The sequence below is a fragment of the Dermacentor variabilis genome, chromosome 10, assembly GCF_050947875.1.
Source record: "Dermacentor variabilis isolate Ectoservices chromosome 10, ASM5094787v1, whole genome shotgun sequence".
Lineage (NCBI taxonomy): Eukaryota > Metazoa > Arthropoda > Arachnida > Ixodida > Ixodidae > Dermacentor > Dermacentor variabilis.
The window spans coordinates 125,793,924-125,810,567 of record NC_134577.1 but is presented as its reverse complement, the minus strand read 5'-3'; the positions used below and the strand labels follow the sequence as shown (position 1 = coordinate 125,810,567).

The 16,644-nt window shown below is 48.7% G+C and overlaps 1 protein-coding gene across 1 annotated transcript in view; it reads left to right on the top strand.

Moving 5' to 3' along the window:
* LOC142559409 (uncharacterized) overlaps positions 1-16,644 on the top strand; it is a 73,365-nt gene that overhangs the window by 17,126 nt on the left and 39,595 nt on the right. The window lies entirely within an intron of this gene.

Here is a 16,644-nt window from a genome sequence, read left to right as displayed (position 1 = left end):
GTCTTGCAAGGCTGAGAGCGAAAGAACGCAGATCGGTGCGACATCCACTAAACCGTCCAGTACATCGACGGGATGACGCGACAGGCAGTCGGCGTCCTGATGTAGACGACTCGACTTGTAGACCACAGTGTATGTGTATTCTTGCAGCCGTAGGTCCCAGCGACCAAGGCGTCCGGTGGGGTCTTTGAGGGAGGAAAGGCAACAAAGGGCGTGGTGGTCGGTTGTAACTGTAAGTGGTCGACCATATATGTAGGGTCGGAAGTTGCCCACCGCCAAAATGAGGGCGAGGCACTCGCGCTCAGTAATCGAGTAATTGGGCTCGGCGGGAAAGAGGACATATTCTCCGTCAGGTACAGGTGGGCTGGCTAAAACAGGGATGAAGGTTGCTGCAAGAGATTGCAGGCGTATAAAATGTGCGGAACAAAGCTGAGCTGGAGCTTGAGCAGGAAGGTCAATGGGAACAGGTAGGGGTAGGTCAAGTTGTACAACACCGGCGGAACAGTCAATCAGAGCAGAATGGGCGGACAAAAAGTCGAGTCCGAGGATCACATTGTGAGGGCAACGTTCAAGCACACTAAACAAAACGGACGTGTGGCGACCGGTGGCACTGACACGAGCAGTACACATTCCAAGCACAGCCGGGGTTCCACCATCGACGAAGTGGAGCAGTCGAGTCGGAGCAGGAGTATGTACTTTCTTCAAGCGCGTTCGAAGCTCCGCACTCATGATGGAAATTGAGGTTCCAGTGTCGATGAGTGCTGTAACGGGCAAACCATCCACGTTCACGTCCAGAAAGTTCCGATTAGTAGGCAGGGTCAGCAGAGGAATTTCAGGCCGGTGTTCTAGAGCAGCGTCACCTCCAGGAGCTGCCCCAGTTAGTTTCCCGTCGGAGAGCGGCGACGGTAAGCTGGGGATGGAGAGCGACGCAGCTTGGGCGAACGGGAGCGGCGACTGTGTGGTGATGGCGATCGGCTGGTCGCAGTGGCTCGAGAGTTGTCAGGTGCGCCTCCAACCTCGGTGGAGAGTGACGGCGGGCGAGGATTCAGTGGGGAGCGGCGGTAGGCGGGAAAGCTTGGTCGAGAGTGGGCTGGCCAGGAACTTCGCCAGTGGCGAGAGATGTGGCCCACACGTCCACAGTAAAAGCAGATGGGTCTATTGTCATGGGTGCGCCATTCGGCCGGATTGCGATAGCTCGGATATGGAACGTATTGGCTCCGGTGAGCAGGGGCAGAGGCAGCAGACGAAGCAAAGTCAGGACGGCTGGCGGAGCAGATGAATGGAAGACCCACATAGGCAAGTTCTTGGCGAATGACCGACTGAATGAGGGACACAAGCCGCCGGGAATCGTCAAAGCACTGCGTGACTGGCGTGGAAGGAGACGTTGCTTCGATTTCTCGCCGAACGATACGTACGACGTTCTCGCAGGAGGTAGACTCACGCGGAGGTCTTCGCACATTAGACGAAGCTGCGGTATTAGGTGGACGCGTAAACTGTCGAACTATGCGGCGACTCTTCGCGTCTTCAAAGCGGCGACATTCGTTAAGGATCTGATTGACCGTTGTGATGTTCTTATAAACAAGCAGGTTAAACGCGTCGTCCGCCCCTTTTAAGACGTGGCTGACCTTGTCTGCCCCTGCCATATTGTTATCTACTTTGCGGCAAAGAGCGAGGAAGTCCTGGATATACGCCACGTAAGATTCAGGGGACGTCTATACACGGGTCCCAAGGTCCTTCTTCGCAGCACGTTGGCGGCCGACGGGTTTGCCGAACAAATCTCTCAGCTCCTGTTTACACTGGTCCCAACTCGTAATCTCTTCTTCATGTGTTTCGAACCAAAGCCGTGCTGTTTTCTTGAGGTAGTATATTATATTAGCCAGCATAAGCGTGTTATCCCACCTGTTGTGTGCGCTGACCCGTTCATAATTCTGTAGCCAGTCATCGACGTCAACGTTGTCAATCCCGGAAAACATGCCAGGGTCGCGAGGCTGGGCCAGGGTGACCGTCGGTGGCGACGACGGGGCCGCGGTTGAACTCTCTCCTTCGGATGACATGGCGGCCAGGTTACGTCCGCTGCGGAGCTCCGTCTTGCTCAAGTGCTTGATCTCCTCGGACCATTCCCTATATCCAAGGACGGAAATAGGTGGATTGCTGTCACTACGGACTATACAACTCGCTATGCCATTACTACAGCCCTACCGACCAGCTGCGCTACAGACGTCGCTGATTTCTTGCTTCACGACGTTATCTTGCACCACGGAGCACCTCGTCAACTTCTCACCGATCGCGGCAGACACTTTCTTGCCAAAGTCATAGACGACCTACTTCGATCATGTGCTACTAAACACAAACTTACTACCGCTTACCATCCTCAAACTAACGGTCTTACCGAACGCCTAAACCGCACAATAACTGACATGCTAGCATTGTATGTTTCCTCCGATCATCGCGACTGGGACATTGCTCTACCATTTGTCACCTTCGCTTACAATTCCTCGCGCCACGACACAGCTGGCTATTCACCCTTCTATCGCCTCTTTCGCCGTGAGCCGGCTTTGCCTTTCGAGACTCTGTTTTCGACCACACTCGACTCGCCGACAGAGTACACTCGGGATGCAATAGCCACAGCGACCCAAGCACGCCAGATTGCCCGCATTCGTCTTTCTGCTTCACAGACACGCCAGAAGTGCCGTTACGACCAGCGCCATCAGGACGTGCACTACGAACCAGGTGCTCTTGTGCTAGTTTGGTATCCAACTCGGCGTGTTGGTCTTTCGGAGAAATTCCTCTCGCGGTACTATGGCCCTTACCGCATCCTTCGCCAGGTGACCCCTGTCACATATGAAGTGTCTCCGCTCGATGCCACGGTGCCTTCACCTCTCTCTGACATCCTCCACGTCAGCCGCCTCAAACCCTACCTTTCTCAGACCGAAGAGCCACACGAATAAGTGGCTTTTTCCGACGGGGGTGATGTCACAGTCGGCAATGGGGAAAGAAGACGACGCTGATGGTGGTCTTGGAGACGACGAAGAAGTGTTTAGCAGTATCGATGCTCTACGCTTGTTGGCTCAGCCATTAAAAGCCATCTGTAAACAGACGAACGCTTCTTCCTTCCCGTAACAATACGTAACGCTTCACTTAAATTGTGGTGCGAATGTTCTACTTAAGCTGTACCCTTTGCGTTTACGAAATTTGTCCAAACCGTTTCAGGGGCCCTTTAACTGCCTACGCATTGGACATGTCGCTCGCCACTGCCGCAGCCGCTGGACTTCTCCGATACGCTATTCTCCTGATTATCACCCTCGCCCCTCTAGCGCGTCCTTTTCCTTCGCCCCTTCTATGCCCGCTCCATCATCTGACCCTGCGACACCTTTGACACGATCCCGCTACTCCCACTCGCCTTCCCCCTCCCGTCGTCAATCTGGTTCGCCCCCGTCACGCCGTGCTCCTTCTCCGACCTACTCGCCGGACCCCCGACCGGAAAACTAGGCAGTGCAGCTTCTGAAGGTGAAGCTGCAAAGACGACATTGGCTCAATATCCTCGCTTCACCTTAACCACGAACAAGAATCTTTTGGACGTTCTCGTCGACAACGTTCCTGTGTGCGCGTTGATTGACACCGGGGCGCATGTGTCCATTATGAGTGCTGCTCTTCGCCATCGGCTCAAGAGAGTTCGGACGCCCGCCCCGAACCGATTTGTACAAGTCGCCGACGGGGGGACTGTCGCTATTGTTTGCATGTGCTCTGCTGAGAGACACACCGTCGTTCTCTTCACCGCCATCGACCATTGCCCACACGAACTCACTCTCGGTCTGGATTTCCTTGCCAATCATTCGGCCCTCATTGACTGTTCGGCCGGCTCACTTCGCCTTGACTTGCCTCTTCTTGCCGACCCTGTGGACCCGCCTCCAAGCCGTTTGAACTGCACGCATTATATTCGCCTACCGCCTCAATCTGTGACGCACGTCGACTTGTTGTCCTCACCAGCTGCACCAGACGGTAATTACGTGGTCGCACCAATTCCGGCAGTTATACTTACACATGGTGTTACCGTGACGCCCACTGTGCTGACAATTGCTGGCAACCGCACCTGCCTACCCCTTGCCAATTTCGCGCTAACCGCGCAAGTTGTGCCTCAGGGGATTTCATTGGCTATAATTAGCGCTTTGCACGATGATGAGAACGAGCCATTCACAGTGGAAGATCGTCACAGCTCAGCCCATACGGTGACGTCATCGCACGGTACTGACGTCGACATTGAGAAGATGGTTTCGTCTGACCTTACACCTGTTCAAGCTGACGCGCTTTGCCGCGTTCTTGACGGCTATCGCGACATTTTTGACTTTGACAATCGACCCTTAGGTCAAACGTACGTCATGAGCCATCACATATACACTGGCGATGCGAACCCTATTCGCCGACGTCCATATCGTGTTTCTGCGTCCGAACGAGCTGTTATCCAACAGGAAGTCAAAAAGATGCTTGCAAAGGACATTATCGAGCCTTCCTGTAGTCCCTGGGCTTCTCCCGTCGTACGTGTCAAAAAGAACGACGGAACGTCGCGTTTTTGTGTAGATTATCACCACCTGAACAAAATCACCAAAAAGGCCGTCTACCCTTTGCCACTTATTCGTGACGCTCTAGACTGCTTGTACGGTGCCACCTATTTTTCTTCTATTGACTTACGGTCCGGCTACTGGCACATATCCGTCGACGACACGGACCGAGAGGAGACTGCATTTATTACCCCTGACGGCATTCATCAGTTCAAGGTGATGCCTTTCGGTCTTTCTAACGCGCCCGACACCTTCGAACGAATGATGGACTCTTTGCTTCCAGGGGTCAAGTGGTCCACCTGTTTGTGCTGTTGGAGAGCTGTTGGAGACCGCCGCGCTGGTCTCCAGTTGAATTCGTCAAAATGTCACTTCGCTCGCCGCCAAATCACCCTCCTTGGACACCTCGTGGACGCCAGAGGCGTGCAACCTGATCCGGACAAAATTCGCGCCGTTACGAACTTTCCTGTTCCGAAGTCTACCATGGACGTTCGTAGTTTCGTAGGGCTGTGCTCTTATTTCCGACGCTTTGTGAAGGATTTTGCGACCATCGCACGTCTTCTTACCGACGTCTTGAAGAAAGACACCCCATTTTCTTGGGGACCTCACCATGCCTCATCTTTTTCGCAGCTCACTACTCTCCTTACCACGCCTCCAATTCTGGCCCACTTTGACCCGTCTGCCTCAACGGAAGTTCGAACTGATTCCAGTGGTCACATCATAGGAGCAGTGTTAGCGCAACGCCAGCGTCAACATGATCGCGTTATAGCCTATGCCAGCCGACTTCTATCACCCGCTGAGCGCAATTATTCAATCACAGAGCGCGAGTGCCTCGATCTTGTGTGGGCTGTTGCGAAGTTTCGTCCATGCTTGTACGGACTGCGTCATCACTGATCACCACGCGCTCTACTGGCTATCCTCGCTCAAGGACCCCACGGGACGACTCGCTGGCTGGGCGTTACACCTGCAAGAATATACCTTCTCCGTGGTATATAAGACGGGATGCTTGCACCAGGATGCCGATTGTTTGTCCCGCTACCCCGTCGATGAACCGGCTGATGCGGACGCCATCACTTGCGTTTTCTCTGTGTCCCAGTTGCTTAAAATTGGCAACGAGCAACGCCGCGATCCTCCATTACGAGCCCTCATAGACCATCTGGAGTCAACGGCTGGCGACGCCTCTCTCCTTAAGGATGTTTCTCCTTAAGGAGGGGACTGTGATGTTATTGGGGCCGGATCAGTCCAGAAAAAGGTGAAAGCACAAACACACATCGAACTTTTATTGACGTACACGACACAGATAACGGCACACACGCTTGACAATTTCCCAAAATGCCTCATAGGCGACATGCACTATGTCTATGGATCGGTGTATTATGATTGGCCTACAGTTCCGTCGGAAGCGCGTGTCGCCTTGTCTGAGACTGGGGCTGGCCAGCGGGGTCGGACAGCCGTGTAGGACGGCCGGGTCGGACAGCTGGGTCGGACGGCCGGGACGGATGGCTGGGTCGGACAGCCGGGTTGGACGACCGGGTCGGACTGCCTCGCAGGGCTCAGGCAGCCGGCCGCAGTCACCGGGTCGCGTCCACAGCTGGCGGGGTAGCCCTGTGGCCGCTCACCCGAATGCTCGACCGCCCCGGTTCAGGACCGCCAGCCTCCTGGACCAGTGCCCATCGGAAGAGCGGGGCGAGGTAACCTCCCAGCAGGCGACAGTGTTGCTGCGGGTGTGGCGTACTGGCGCGGGCGGTGATAGCTCCTCTGGGCCAGACGCCCAGCGAGAAAGCTGTTTTCCGTCGACCGCCGAACCTCGCGCACTGCTCACGCCACGGACCACACACTCTCGCGCCACGCTTTTCGAAGCGCCACTGCCGACGCTCCCGAATTGGTGTCGATGATGATGATGATGGTGGTGATTATGATGATGATGATGATGATGGCTCTCTTGCGGGTATTTGCACAGAGTCGCTGTCATCTTCGCCACCGCACGGCGCACTGTATTCGAACGTTTATACTTTCCACTCCCGCGTACCATATATTATGACAGGGACATTATACCGCCGCCTTCTCAATCCGCACGGCCTTGACCTTCTGCTCGTAATTCCATCACACCTGCGCTCGACTGTCCTCCAACAACTTCACGACGCTCCCTTGGCTGGACACTTGGGCCTCTCGCGCACATACGACCGTGTACGCCGTCGATTCTTTTGGCCGGGTCTCGCCCGCTCTGTGCGGCGCTACCTTGCCGCTTGTGAGCCCTGTCAGCGCCGGAAGAAGCCCTCCACACCTCCAGCTGCATGTCTCCAGCCGATTGACATCCCACCGGAACCTTTCTTTCCGTGTTGGTCTAGACCTTCTTGGACCGCTTCCTCTCTCGGGCTCAGGAAATAAATGGGTCACCGTCGCTACTGATTATGTTACGCGGTACGCAATCACCAGAGCCCTTCCGCCAAGTTGTGCTACTGACGTTGCTGACTTTCTGCTCTATGACATCATTTTGTGCATGGGGCTCCGCGCCAATTACTCACTGACTGTGGCCGCACCTTTCTGTCGGCAGTCGTCGAGGACATCCTCCGCTCCTGCTCGACAAAGCACAAGTTCAGCACGTCCTAGCACCCACAGACCAAGGGCCTCACGGAGCGCCTCAACCAGACCATCACCGACATGCTTTCAAAATACGTTGCGACCGACCACCACGACTGGGATCTTCACTTACCATATGTGACGTTCGCGTATAATTTATTCATAATCATTTGGTTCTAGTCATGTCGTTCGCGCAGCGCTGTCTTACCATCGTCATAATTTCAGAAACGTCATCAAATTGTCGTCACACTGTCATCGTCATACCGCCCTCTCAGTTCCATCGACGTCATTCCATCGTAATCAGACTGGCATCATTCAGTCGTGATGATGTCGCAGTTGTCATGCCATAGTCGTCACTGCGTCATCAACATACGGTGATTGTCTTGCATTTGTTGCCATACCGTGGTCACAATACCGTCGTGGTCGCTGCATCGTCGCCACTCCAGCTTTGTCGTCTGATTTTCGTCGTACTGTCGTCATCACGCTCTCGTATTCACGCCATCATCGTCGTACACTTGTCGTTATTCTATTGTCCCCAGGCCACCGTCGTCGCTATATTCAACAACCTTCGGCATCATTTCAGAAGTGTCACGCAAATATTGGAAAGCTTAGAACGCGAGAAAGACTTAGCTCTACGAAAAGAAAGACCAACAACACGCGCTCACTCAAAACCCATCTTTACTGTATGTATTGCAACGTATACATATATAGAAAACTGACGCATGGCGTATGTCAACACGACAAAAGGCAAACAATAAAAACTGAAGTAGCCTAAGGCAACTTCTGTTAGGAAGAAGGCTAGAGCGCGTCACACAACGCTGACGTGAAGAGGAGGCCGCCAGTTGCACGTAGGTGGTGCGCGAGATGAGACTGATGGGAAACCGTCGAGCTTAAGCATTGCCAGTTCCACTCAAACCAGTGCCTATACGCAACCCAACTGCGAGAACGCTAGTCGGATTCTGCGACGTTTGTGCACAAATCTCATGCCAGCAGCGGAAGGTAGAATGCGGTCCGGGCAGGCTCCGCCGCTGAGCCGATGGGCCGGAGCGTTGAACGTGCGCCCACTTCGTGGCCGCTTCATCGTTTTCGCAGGCGAGCTCTCGGATCTCTCGAGGCTCTCTAACCCTTCACGCGTGATGTAGTCAGGGCTCCCAGCGCATTCTTGCATTCTTTCTGCACTTCGACACGGCACCGCGGCACTATTGTACTACGGACTGAATTTTGTTTGACAGTCTGCGACGCATTGGAAGCTATTTAGACTTACATCTGAGACTTGTGACGCACTTAGCGAACAATAGCTCGACCGTCCTGATGCAGTTAATTTGATTTAGTGAGCCGTACTGGGGTATACTTCCAACGCTTTATTTGGGCCCCAATATTATTTTAACCTATTTCGGTAGTTTTTGGGCACGCTCGCCGCAACCGGCTTTGTGACGCAGTTAGCGAAAAGAAGCCCCACCGCTGTGATGCACCTAGTTTCGTGTGTACTCAGAACTTTGGCGCGCTTTCTCTGACAGCCGACAGTATTGAAAACTAATTTTGACACATTTTGGGGTACTTTTGAGGCACGCTTTGAGTCAGTACTTTTGAGGCTCGTGACGCACATATTTTTACATGTATTGAATCTTACGAGCCAACTATGTGACGCATTTTATGCCCCCCCCCCCCACATAATGTACCTTCTTTCGGGACTCACTCTTGTCGCAAACGCGACGAGCGATTGGCAAGAGTGATAACACGTGAGTGCGTTGCTAGCGCTGGCAGAACGCGCAACAAATAACGCCGAGGAGCTTAAAAACCAGGAACTTGTCAGAAGATAATCCTGTCTTCTAAACTGAAAACAGGCTTCGCGCCCACGCATTTGTCTCGAGTGCGAATAGAAGGCATTCTTCGAGCGTACAGCATGGTCTGGCTGAGAGCGTGTGTGGTGGCCACCTCTATGTACGTAGCGCATTCTCGCGTCAGCTGAGGCCAAGTTGTGTCGGAAATGCGCCGTAGGTCGTGTATTTGTGCTCTTAAAGGGGCTGACAACTGACCAGAATGTGTTGTGACACGTTCACGGAAATAAAATGAACATGATTTATAGCGACAGAATCCAGCCTGCCGCTAACGATTTAAGTAGGATTCAAAATTTCGAATTGTTAAAGAAATTCTCAAAATACATTGAGTGGTGCGGCCTGGCGGTGAAATCTTGGTACTTCGGATGTACTCCAGAAGATTACTGTACGTAAGTCGGTTGCTATTAAGTACAGGATACTTACTGCCTAAACTTGCAGTTCGTATATTATAAGACGCTTGAGGCTTTATTCTACGCGTCTTACGAAGTGAGGACAGTCCACGCTAACGAGCGGCGCTGGCATCCCACAACGCATTCACAATGCATGAAGGCGCACACGCTGTTCTACGCGCGCGAGTTTGCGAGTGAGTACCCAGAGGTGTGTGGCTTCCCTGTAAGATACAATATGCCAACGACAAGTTGTGCCGTAAATGGGAGCCAGCACTACTATATTAGCACACGCGTGGATACGCCAACACGCTCAACTGCGTATTACGTGTGAGAGCGTTGTTGCGGTTTCGAGAACGTACGTAGCTTGGCTAAAGAAAGCTCTTGCCTGGTTAATCACCAAAGAAGTAGAACAGGAAACCACGACATCACGTAGCTAATATTGGAGAAATAATTTGAGATTTTGTAAAACATGGATCGCAGGAACATCCGCTTGATAAACGAAATACTTGCTGCCAGTTACAACCGCACTTGTTGTCTGTCTCCTAATAAGGCCGACGTATATTCGCTACCGCGCTTACCTATCACTCTTTTCAGCTTAGTTCCAGTGAATGACTACAACCTCACGGCAGATAAAAAAATTCTGATAAAAATTGTTACACAGCGTTTTCCCCGTTGCCACTTCATGACATGACACTCTGACCGGTAAGCTTTACATAGCACAAAAAAAGAAAAAAATGGCTACCATGAAAATTGGTTGTCAGTCCCTCTAAAGGGCATGAAATAATGCCCGCTAATAGGGAAATGCTTGGAAATCAGATCTTTTCTTCATATATTATGGTGTTGTTCCGGATGTCGAGTATTTTCTACGCCATGTATGTAAAAGCGAGTTGCTTTTGTTTCCATTGCTTCACATTTACCGCATTCACACATTTCGCAATGACGCGCAGCCTTCCTATAAAGTTCTAGGTACCGAAATTACACATGTTTGTAATTTACTTTTTGACAGCTGACATCGTCCGGTGGAGTTTCATACGGCAAAGCTGCCGCTTACTTGATGCAACAATGCTGGATGAATGCACAAAAATCTTCGAATGAGCATTTATTTACAGTAAAATAAACATTTCTTCATTTCACAAGACGTCTTGTGTCTCCTAGCGCAAGCTCTTTGGCCAGTTGGTGCATGATGAACTTGAAGAAAAGGGGGTCCCAGCAAAACACAACGGGTAAATAGGTAAAAATTATCGAGTAGGTAAAATATGATTAATAAAAAAGTGACTTTCATGCGCAGGTCTTGAAAGGAGTACAAGTTACGCATGCGTCGGCTGTTTTCACGCGGTGATGTATCTTCGAGGTGTTATCGATGCACATGTCTTGGGAGGAGTTGAAGATACGCATGCATCGGATGTTATGTGTGGCAATGTAAATTTCAATAAAGTGTTGTTGCAAGTCCAGCGTCCGTCCATATCTAACGCCTTTTCCGTTTGTGGGCGTCCTTTGTGTTTTGCTGGTACCCCCTTTTTTCAAGTTCGTCTTGGGTCTCCTTTATGCAACAGCACGTTGCACAGATTCTATCATCATCAGCAGCATCATCAGCATCATCAGCCTGGTTTGCCCACTGCAGGGCAAACGCCTCTCCCATACTTCTCCAACCACCCTGGTCATGTACTAATTGTGGCCTTGTTGTCCCTGCAAATTTTTTAATCTCATCCGCCTACCTAACTTTCTGCCGCTCCCTCCTACGCTTCCTTTGCCTTGAAATACAGTCCGTAATCTTTAATGACCATCGATTATCTTCCCTCATCAATAAATGTCCTGCCCATGCCCCCATTTCTTTTTCTTGATTTCAACTAAATTGTCATTAACTCGCGTTTCTTGCCTCACCCAATCTGCTCTTTTTTTATCCCTTAACGTTACAACCATCATTCTTCTTTCCATAGCTCATTGCGTCGTCCTCAATTTAAGTATAACCCTTTTCGTAAGCTTCCAGGCTTCTGCCCCGTAGGTGAGTACTGGTAAGACACAGCTGTTATACACTTTTCTCTTGAGGGATAATGGCAACCTGCTGTTCCTGATCTGAGAATGCGTGCCAAACGCACCCCAGTCCATTCTTATTCTTCTGATTACTTCAGTCTTATGATCCGGATCCGCAGTCACTACCTGCCATAACTTGATGTATTCCCTTACCACTTCCAGTGCCTCGCTACCTATCGTGTACTGCTGTTCTCTTCCGAGGCTGTTAAACATTATGTTAGTTTTCTGCAGATTAATTTTTTGACCCGCTCATCTGCTTTGCCTCTCCAGGTCAGTGAGCATGCATTGCAATTGGTCCCCTGCGTTACTAAGCAAGGCAATATCATCAGCGAATCGAAAGTTACTAAGTAATTCTCCATTAACCTTTATTCCCAATTCTTCCCAATCCATGTCTCTGAATACCTCCAGTAAACACGCTGTGAATAGCATTGTAGAGATCGTATCTCCCTGCCTGACGCCTTTGTTTATGGGGATTTTGTTGCTTTTTTTTATGGAGGACTACGGAGGCGGTGGGGCCGCTATAGATATCTTTCAGTACTTTTACATATGGCTCGTCTACATCCTGATTCCGTAATGCCTACATGACTGCTGAGCTTTCGACTGAATCAAACGCTTTCTCGTAATCAATGGAAGCTATATATAAGGACTGATTATATTCCGCATATTTCTCTATCGCCTGATTGATAGTGTGAATGTGATCTATTGTTGAGTAGGCTTTACGGAATCCTGCCTGGTCCTTTGGTTGCCAGAAGTCTAAGGTGTTCCTGACTGTATTTGCGATTACCTCAGTAAAGACTTTGTAGGCAACTGACAGTATGCTGACCAGTCTATAATTTTTCAAGTCTTTGGCGTCCTCTTTCTTATGAATTAGGATTATGTTAGCGTTCTTCCAAGATTCCCGTACGCTCGAAGTCATCAGACATTGCGTATAGAGGGTGGCCAGTTTTTCCAGAACAATCTGCTCACCATCCTTCAACAAATCTACTGTTACCTGATCCTCCCCAGCTTCCGTACCCCTTTGCATAGCTCCCAAGGCTTTCTTTACTTCTTCCGGCGTTACTTGTGGGATTTCCAATTCCTCTACACTATTATCTCTTCCATTATCGTCGTGGGTCTACTGGTACTGTACAAGTCTCTATAGAACTCCTCAGCCACTTGAACTATCTCATCCATATTAGTAATTATATTGCCGGTTTGTCTCTTAACGCATACATCTGATTCTTGCCTATTCCTAGTTTCTTCTTCTCTGCTTTTAGGCTTCCTCCGCTCCTCAGAGCATGTTCAATTGTATATATATTATACTTCCGTATGTCTACTGTCTTACGCTTGTTGCTTAAGTTAGAAAGTTCTGCCAGTTCTATTCTAGCTGTACGGTTAGAGGCTTTTATACTTGGCGTTTCTTGATCAGATCTTTCGTCTCCTGCGATAGCTTACTGGTATCCTGTCTAACGGGGTTACCACTGACTTCTATTGCAAACTCCTTAATGATGCCCATAAGATTGTCGTTCATATCTTCGACACTAACATCCTCTTCCTGAGCTAAAGCCAAATACCGGAATTCCTCTATTTTCCCTCTTATCGCTAACTCATTGATCGGCTTCTTATGTACCAGTTTCTTCCATTCCCTCCTCAACTCTAGGCTAATTCGAGTTCTTACCACAACATGGTCACTGGAGCGTACTTTGCCAAGCACGTGCGCATCTTGTATGATGCCAGGGTTAGCGCAGAGTATAAGGTCTATTTCATTTATAATCTCGCCTTTCAGGCTTCTCCACGTCCCCTGTCGGTTATCCCGCTTGCGGAAGAAGGTATTCAGAAGGTATTATCCGCATACTATTCCGTTCGGCAATAACTCTCCCCTGCTATTCTTAGAGCCTATACCATATTCCCCCACTGACTTGTCTCCAGCCTGCTTCTTGCCCACCTTGGCATTGAAGTCGCCCATCAGTATAGTGCATTTGGTTTTGACTTTACCCATCGCCGATTCCATAGTCTTCATAGAAGCTTTCGACTTCCTTGTCATCCTTACATGATGAAGGGGCGTAGACCTGTACGACCTTCAATTTGTACCTCTTATTAAGTTTAACAACAAGACATGCCACTCTTTGATTAATGGTATATCATTCGTGTATGTTACCAGCTATATACTTATTAATCAGGAATCCGGCTCCTAGTTCTTGTCTCTCCCCTTTATAACTGTATATCCTTCTTTTGTCCTCATAACTTCACTGAGCCCTATTATATCGCCTTTACTGCCCTCTAATAGTACTGCTAGACTCGCCTCACTAGAGAACGTTCTAGCGTTAAACGTTGACAGGTTCAGATACCAATGGCGGCCTGTCCGGAACCAGCGATTCTTAGCACCCTCTACTGCGTTGCATGTCTGACCGCCGCCGTGGTCAGTTGCTTCGCAGATGCTGGGGACTGAGGGCCGGAGTTTGATTGTTGTATTCATATAGGATGTTGTGGCCGAGTACTCAACCAGGGTGGCCAATCCTGCTCTGGTGAGGGAGTGCGTTACCGGTTCTGGTCACCGGGATCAGGCCGCACTCCAGGCGTGTTTATGTAATTTTATCAACACGTGGATGTTTTTTCATCCAGTGGAAAATTGCGCGGTATCAGGATTCGAACCACGGTCCCCTTGGACGCGAGGCGGATGCCCTACCTCTACGCCACCGCTGCAGCTCGATTGAGGCAGCGGATACAGATTCGATAGAGGCTTGTAAAGATTGTTTGCAAACATTTTTACGAAATAATGAAACGACCGCGCACAATTGAGCAGTAGAAGCGAACAAAAAAGAAAAAATGCGTCGCTGATGAGCGCAGCCGGCCGGACGCGTACCAGCCCGAGTTCAAAATGGGCGCATGGTTCACGTATTAATGCCGGCGGCTTGATGCGCTACAGTCGATTCGGCCGTTGAGCTCTGTGGGAGTATCCGCGCTTGTTAACTTTCCTTCTCTACGGCGACCGTGCGATAGCGACGGCGCCAATGACGGGTCTGCACCGGAGCCCGCGAGCGCGCATGTAATTGCTATCTAAATGAAATGAGCTCGTCCCCATTGTCTGTATTATTGTGCCATGGCTATATATGCCTCAAAGCGCCATCTTTGTTCCGTAAGATTAAAGCGATTCAAAGCTTTGGAAGCTACTCAGTACGGCGGTTTCATAGGCATGTTTCCACACCATATCTGTCGCTCGACGTATATGCCCTTACAAAAATGGTTGTTGAATTTCCATTGTTGATTTGTTGTACTATTATTGATTCAATAGGAATTCCACAAAATTTCCACACTCATTGAGCCAGCACCATGATACTTCAACAAAATTTTATTGATAACTACACAATAATTTTTTATTGATGAAATACTATCGATTTTCCATGGTGAAATGCCAACAACTGGACCGAGCCAAAGACGTGACATACAATTTACAGGAACAATAAATTCTTTTGCTTAGGCTGCAACATGAAATGGTGTAATTAGGCTGGCCAGAGCTTGAACCAATTAAAAATTTTGTTGCACAGGCAGTTGTAAGTTGAAGTGCAGGATTAGGGCCACTGCAAAATAATGCAATCTTTCAGTATTTACCCACTATAGCCCCAAATGCAGTTTCCGGAGTTGTTCACCTTGCTTTAATTAATGTGAATATTGCAATGTTTGAAAAGTATACACAGAAAGTGGCTGTGCAGTGTACAGCAGGGCTACAATGGCTAAGGCAAAATAGTACACAATAGGGTGTGTACATATCGTGTGCATTGAAGTTATCAAGAACAGCTGGCATTATGCAGGTCCTTACAGCTCTCGGAACTGTCATGAAGGTGTCAATAGAGTGAAGCCAAACGGCATGTCCAAGTACTATATAAGAACAGATGGTCTTCCCAGTACTTTCTTGTACAAGTTGCGCAAAGGTTTTCTTATAAAAACAGACAAAAAAGCACTTGTAGTGTCGATCCATCCTACTTCTGTGTCCTTGTGTTTCACTCTACCTTTGCCACGGAACTGTACCAATAAATGTCAACCTTGCCGAAGTTCCGTTCTTTTTTGAAATGACAGGAAGGCATGGGTGCACCTCTAAGTATGTTGTTAAGCATGTCTTGCTACATATGGGTGGAGCTAGGGACAAGTAGCAGCATGCCTTTTGTAGTTTCACTGCAGGCCAGTCATAACACTTTATTGCAAGGTGTGTGGCAAAAACTTGTGCAGAAATTCAAATTTGAATGTGTGCATAGTCAAATTGTATTTGTACTTTAGAAAATGAAATATGATGAAGACGAGTCATGCTTAGGATATAGGCCTCAAATTTAATGTAGCAGTTTATACATTTTAGCATCTTTAAGTATATCAAAGGTTACGCTATGAACCTACCTTGCACAGTTCATTGACGTGTAAATGGTAGCAACAAAATTCATGTAAGAAATTTTGTATTCTTGATGCAGAAAATTGTATTTGATGAGGCAGCATTGAGACTATAATTACCAGTATGAAATTATTTTTATTCTTTATGGCTTCAGAACAGGGCACAAGGCATTTCTTATATATAAGCGAACACACAGAACATCAGCAACATATGATACTTCAACAAACAGTTCAGTAATATCAACAGAAACCTTACAAAATACTATTCCTTTCATAAGTGCTCAAAATACTCAGAAGCTTCCAGGCTAGGCACATTTAAGTTCTACCATTAAGTTATTTTCTGTTAAGGTAGCCTTGGGTGCAAACACTGTCATCACTCAATGTAGTCATCTTGCAGTAGATGTCACTTAACACACATGGAAATCACCGACAATTAATAACTTGGAAGTATGACCATCCAAACTTTCGGCATGTAAAACACCTATGCTGCAGTGCCACTGCACAATGTTTATAAAACAACCATCCAGTAAACCCAGTCTATACTGGTCTCATCATTTCTTAACCATTTACAGGCTGATGTTGCAAAGTGGAACATTGAATTAATATATTTATCATTGCCTGGATTTTCTAACTGCAGTAATATTTCGTCTTGGTCTACACACAGGATGTAAATAGCAAATGTAAAACACAGTTTGTCATCACAGCACATACATGAATTAAATATGAATGTATACAATTTCTTAGATTGCATAAGGCTGGCAATTCAGAGCAATAATACGTAAGTATATGCCTTCTAGCGTCAGCACCTCTAGAAATGTGGTGCTAAGTCCTTAAAAAAAAGAAAAAATAAGCTTATCCATATCTACTTTCCTTTACGACTGCTTTCACAATGTTCCGTTT